We start from the raw sequence: 5,753 nt of genomic DNA, 5'->3' as shown, positions 1-5,753 counted from the left end.
TAGTCTGTTCAACTGCTTGGAATTGGAATCTGACAAGAGTCAGAACCTGTCCTCATGAAGGATGCTGGGAGGCCGGGGAGCCTTTGACCAGAGACCTGCCTGGTTCCTGATACTCAGTGAATAAAGTCTGAAGTGCTTCTGATGCAAGTTTGTGTTTCTCTTGTTCCTCACCCCTTCTTTTTTAACATTTTACTTTATGTTATTTATCTATTTGAGACAGAGGGAGAGAGAGAGAGTAAGTAAGAGCAAGAGCAAGAGAGAGAGAGAGAGAGAGAGAGAGATTGTGAGAAATGGGCATGCCAGGGCCTCCAGCCACTACAAATGAACTCCAGACACATACGTCACCATGTGCATCTGCCTTATGTGAGACCTGGGCAATGGAAGCTGGGTCCTTAGGCTTCTCAGGAAAGCGCCTTCACCTAACCACTAAGCCATCTCTCCAGCCCAGCCCTTCTTGTTTAGTGACGAGATTGAGGCAAGCACTCAAAGTGACATAAGTTTCTCTCAACGCCTCAGAGGCAGCTTCAACTTACGGAAGAAATGATGGACGCATTCTTTTTTCTTTTCAGCCATGTGGCATGCATTCCTCAACCATCTTGAGAAAACTGGCAGTGTCCCCGTCTTGTTGCTGCCGAGGTGCTCCGTGCTTTCTCCAAGGACTCCTTCAAGTCTGCACGGAGACGGTGCCTTCCACTTCATCATCTGTCGACTGGTCCTGGGGGCAATAGGGAAGGCAATCAGCAGAATGTTCTAGATTGCCTCAGCCGTTCCTCTCTTCTGGAGGCTGCTCTTAGGAACCCTGAAGCCATCCACGAATGGTGTCATCAAAGCACTGTATAAATGGGAGGTGTCTATCACTGGACTTCTCCCTGCACACCACTTGAGTCAGATGTTGGCATCCCTGTTGCTAATTATCAGGCTGTTTCCTCCATCACAGAGGTCCAGGTTCCAACACTATCTGGAATAACTTCTGGCCACAAAATAAATAAATAAATAAATAAATAAAAGTAAATAAATATATAAACAAGAAATCTTGAGCTCTTCCTGGGAGGGACTTCATAGTGCTTTGGGGCATTGTAGATGACCTTATTACCAACTGGAACCTGTTTCATTGAGGCACTCTGGGAAAGGTCAAGAGGTCTCTGATCATTTGTGTTCCTCAGATCAGGGTTGGCCCTGCTTTGTCAAAGCTTGGAGACATACGGCTTATGGGTCTGATAAGCCGCACAAGGCCAGGACGTATTTCCTACCTGATCGGAACAGTTAACGTCAGGAGGGAGACCTGGGCCTGCTGAGCGCAGCTGTCACCTCTGCTGTTTTGCCTTCTCTCACTGCTGCTAAAGGTAATTCCTTGAGCCTGCTTTGCTGAGTCCTTTCGACAGCTTCACGCTTGTTTCTGGTTTCTTTGTCATGGGTGGCTTCTTTAAATGTCTCTTCCGTTTACCACCACCGTGGGACTGGCGTATGCTAAGAGAAGCATTAGCAGCTCCTTTCGTCCTGTGAGGGCAGCTCTATGTGGTGGCGTGGCTCCCATGCCATTTAACACATTCGCTTCTGTGCCGGCCTTCGACAGATCCTGGACCACTTATCTGTGTCCAAAATAGCATGCCCTGGGGCTGGAGAGACAGTTCAGCCCTTAAAGATACTTGTTTGCAAAGCCTGATGGCCCAAATTCAATTCCTTGGTACCCATGCAAAGCCAGATGCACAGCGAGCTCAAGTGTCTGGAGTTCATTTGCAGTGATAGGAGACTCTGCTGAGCCCATCCTCACTCTTTCCCTATCCACCCCCCTAAGTAAATAAAATATTTAAATAAAAACAAAAATACTATGCCAAACGTAGAGGAGTCCAGCCAGAATTAGGCTTACTTCTTCCTTTGCAATTAAGGTCAACAATTACTTCATTCCTCTCCAGGGGTTTTCAAAGCTGCCTTACTTTTCAATGATGTCGTTTATGATATGACGGAGAAGCTATTGCTGTGCTTCTGAGTTCATTTCTCCTGAGTTCCTGAGGCTGTCGCTGAGCTGGCTCCCATAGGACACTCTGGGAGTCCAAGCACTGGAGGTGTCCTGTGGCTTCCCAGCAATGCCGTCCCCTCCCATGGCTGACCCTCTCATATTAGGACCTTTAAGACAAATGTAACACTGTGGGTTGGCAAGGGAAGGTCACTGCTTGTGGAAGTTATGCATATGTTACCTGGAGACTATAAACGCTCTCTCCTTTCAGTTTCACTGTGAACCCAAAAACATCTCTCTTTTTTTTTTTTTAATTTTTATTAACATTTTCCATGATTACAAAATATATCCCATGGTAATTCCCTCCCTCCCCACCCCCACACTTTCCCATTTGAAATTCCATTCTCCATCATATTACCTCCCCATTACAATCATTGTAATTACATATATACAATATCAACCTATTAAGTATCCTCCTCCCTTCCTTTCTCTTCCCTTTATGTCTCCTTTTCAACTTACTGGCCTCTGCTACTAAGTATTTTCATTCTCACACAGAAGCCCAATCATCTGTAGCTAGGAACCACATATGAGGGAGAACATGTGGCGCTTGGCTTTGTGGGCCTGGGTTACCTCACTTAGCATAATCCATTCCAGGTCCATCCATTTTTCTGCAAATTTCATAACTTCATTTTTCTTTACCGCTGAGTAGAACTCCATTGTATAAATGTGCCACATCTTCATTATCCATTCATCAGTTGAGGAACATCTAGGCTGGTTCCATTTCCCGGCTATTATAAATTGAGCAGCAATAAACATGGTTGAGCACGTACTTCTAAGGAAATGAGATGAGTCCTTCGGATATATGCCTAGGAGTGCTATAGCTGGGTCATATGGTAGATCAATCTTTAGCTGTTTTAGGAACCTCCACACTGTTTTCCACAATGGCTGGACCAGATTGCATTCCCACCAGCAGTGTAGAAGGGTTCCTTTTTTTCCACATCCCCGCCAACATTTATGATCATTTGTTTTCATGAATGGTGGCCAATCTGACAGGAGTGAGATGGAATCTCAATGTAGTTTTAATCTGCATTTCTCTGATGACTAGTGACGTAGAACATTTTTTTAGATGCTTATATGCCATTCGTATTTCTTCCTTTGAGAACGCTCTATTTAGCTCCATAGCCCATTTTTTTGATTGGCTTGTTTGATTCCTTATTATTTAACTTTTTGAGTTCTTTGTATATCCTAGATATTAATCCTCTATCAGATATATAGCTGGTGAAGATTTTTTCCCATTCTGTAGGTTGCCTCTTTGCTCCAAAAACATCTCTTTAAAACAAAGTTTACTAGCTTAAAAAGCAAGATGCTTTATGGAAATATTTAGTGATATTGTGTCATTTGCACAACAGGTAATCCACTGAAACTGATTCATGGAAGGCAAAAGCCTCCCATGGGGGGAAAGTTGTTTGCAATGTTTTACTGTTATACGTTCATACTTATAAACGTGGGGCAGATAACACGCTTATCTGTGCACTATTTAAACCTCAAGAAAACTGTGGCATTTGCATGTCATTGCCAATATTATCTGATTTTTATTATGCACATATAGAACTAAGTCTGAAAGTATATGAAACAGTTCTTGGGATTGTTGAAATAATTCCTTGAAGGATCTGAGAAGATTATGTCTGGCCATTTTTTTTTTGTTTTCTTTTATTTATCTGCATTTTATTATTTCTCTGTAGGAACAGCTACTGATACTTCTTAAGGAGATGGTCTGTTTTCTTTGCATTTTCCTTTATGAAAGTTAGCGTCCTTAGTAGGCGGCTCAAACTGCACATTAAGTGCAGAGAATAAAAAAAATTACATCTTGGGCTGGAGAGATGGCTTAGCGGTTAAGCGCTTGCCTGTGAAGCCTAAGGACCCCGGTTCGAGGCTCGGTTCCCCAGGTCCCACGTTAGCCAGATGCACAAGGGGGCGCACGCGTCTGGAGTTCGTTTGCAGAGGCTGGAAGCCCTGGAGCGCCCATTCTCTCTCTCTCCCTCTCTCTGTCTTTCTCTCTGTGTCTGTCGCTCTCAAATAAATAAATAAATAAAAATTTAAAAAAAAGTTACATCTTCCTCTTCCGTGCCCCTTGGGCCTCTCCTTTCTCTCGAGTCAGGGGGAGTGGCTCCCATGACCCATTTCAGGCTGTCTGCACATGTGCCAGCCTCTGTGGACAACAGTCCCCCTGCCTCTTCCTGCCAGTGCCAGCATCCTACATTGTTTTTATTTTGTCTTTTTATTTGGTGCCCGTCTTAGACTTTGTCCTAGATCCATAGATTTAAAGCAGTCTCGTCATTTTTTTTTTTGTGTGTGTGTTTCTGGTATTCATTTATAGTGGCAAGAGACCCTGGTGTGTGTCCACACACACACACACACACACACACACACACACACACACACAGATGTGCAAATAAATAATAAAATATTTAAGAAATAAAAAGGATTTCAGAGCAGGGTCTGAGAATACTCTAGAGTTGTTGCTTGGTCAAGGCCCATGGAAAGGGAAATTTGGGTTGGTCCTTGGAGTTTGAGCACTTTTAGACCAGGAGCTATGGAGAAAGTAGTAGCCACCCATCCCTTACGTACCCCAGAGGGTCAGGTGGCTCGGGGAGCGCGTGATGGGGAGCGGGGTCGGCTGAGGGCCAGCAACAGAGCAGTCTTGGGAGACTGTGAGAGTGCAGAGTCAAGGCGGCGGGCAGGAGAGGTGCCTTCGGAACGGATGGCTGTGTCTCTGAGGATGACGGTAGGACGCACACTGTACCAGGTCTCCACATGGCCCCCCCCAAATCTGGCTCAGTCTGTATGGCTGTGTCTGCCCAGGCCCAGCCTGGGCCATGGCTGCAGGATTCCTCAGGCCCAAGACAGACATCCGTGCAGGCAGAGGGTAGAGAGCCCGGGCTGCAGGGAACACTGGAGGCATAGGACGAGACACTGGAGCCACTTTCGGAGGCTGGTGACAGCTGCTGCAGCAACCCGTTGCTCAGTCTATCCAGCCAGCAGTACTCAGAAACCACCTCTTTGTAGGCAGGGTACCAGCCAGTTTCCTTGATGGTCAACATGATGTGGGTTTGGCCCTTCAGTACCTCTACAGCCTGACTATGGCTGATGTCATCGAACCTGACACCGTTGACTGACAGGACTTGGTCTCCTACTTTAATGCCATTCTCTTCAGCCAGCCCTCCATGATCCAGTTTGGACACATAGATGCCCAGGCCAAACTCCTTGCCCCCTCGGATGTTGAAGCCTAGGCAGAAGTCATCAGAGGTCGTATACAGGTGGACAATGCGTCTTGCACCATCTTCTGGGCTGCTGTCCGATGGTGCGGAACTGCACTTTTCCCTTTTCCACCACAAGCTGCTGGTTCACCACGTCCACCCACGCGGTCTTGTCCTTGGAGAATTTGATTCCTGGCACACGGCCCATGATGTGCAGGCGACTGCTGCTGGTCAGGACCTTCACGGCGCAGCCCAAGTGTCGTCATTTCTAATAGCTGCAAAATCTAAAATTGTTTGAATGTAAGATGGTTGATTTAACATATCTAGTAATGGTTACTTGAGGTGCTCACTATCTTTTCCTTCTGGAGATACTGATGTTATAGTCAATATTTTTGTGCTTGCTATCTACTCTGTGAATATATATATATGTACACACACACACACACACACACACACACACACGTCATACATTTCTTTTTATTCTTTCTTTTGTTTTTTTGGGGTAGGGTCTAACTGTAGCTCAGGCTGACCTGGAATTCACT

At 45.6% G+C, this 5,753-nt stretch overlaps 1 pseudogene; it reads right to left on the bottom strand.

Annotated features, from left to right (window-relative positions):
- Positions 1-664: 664 nt before the first annotated feature.
- On the bottom strand, positions 665-5,467 carry LOC101607655 (annotated as a pseudogene).
- Positions 5,468-5,753: the final 286 nt, after the last annotated feature.

This window comes from Jaculus jaculus, chromosome 7 (assembly GCF_020740685.1).
Source record: "Jaculus jaculus isolate mJacJac1 chromosome 7, mJacJac1.mat.Y.cur, whole genome shotgun sequence".
In the NCBI taxonomy this organism is placed as follows: Eukaryota; Metazoa; Chordata; class Mammalia; order Rodentia; family Dipodidae; genus Jaculus; species Jaculus jaculus.
This window is presented reverse-complemented; position numbering and strand designations above follow the sequence as displayed.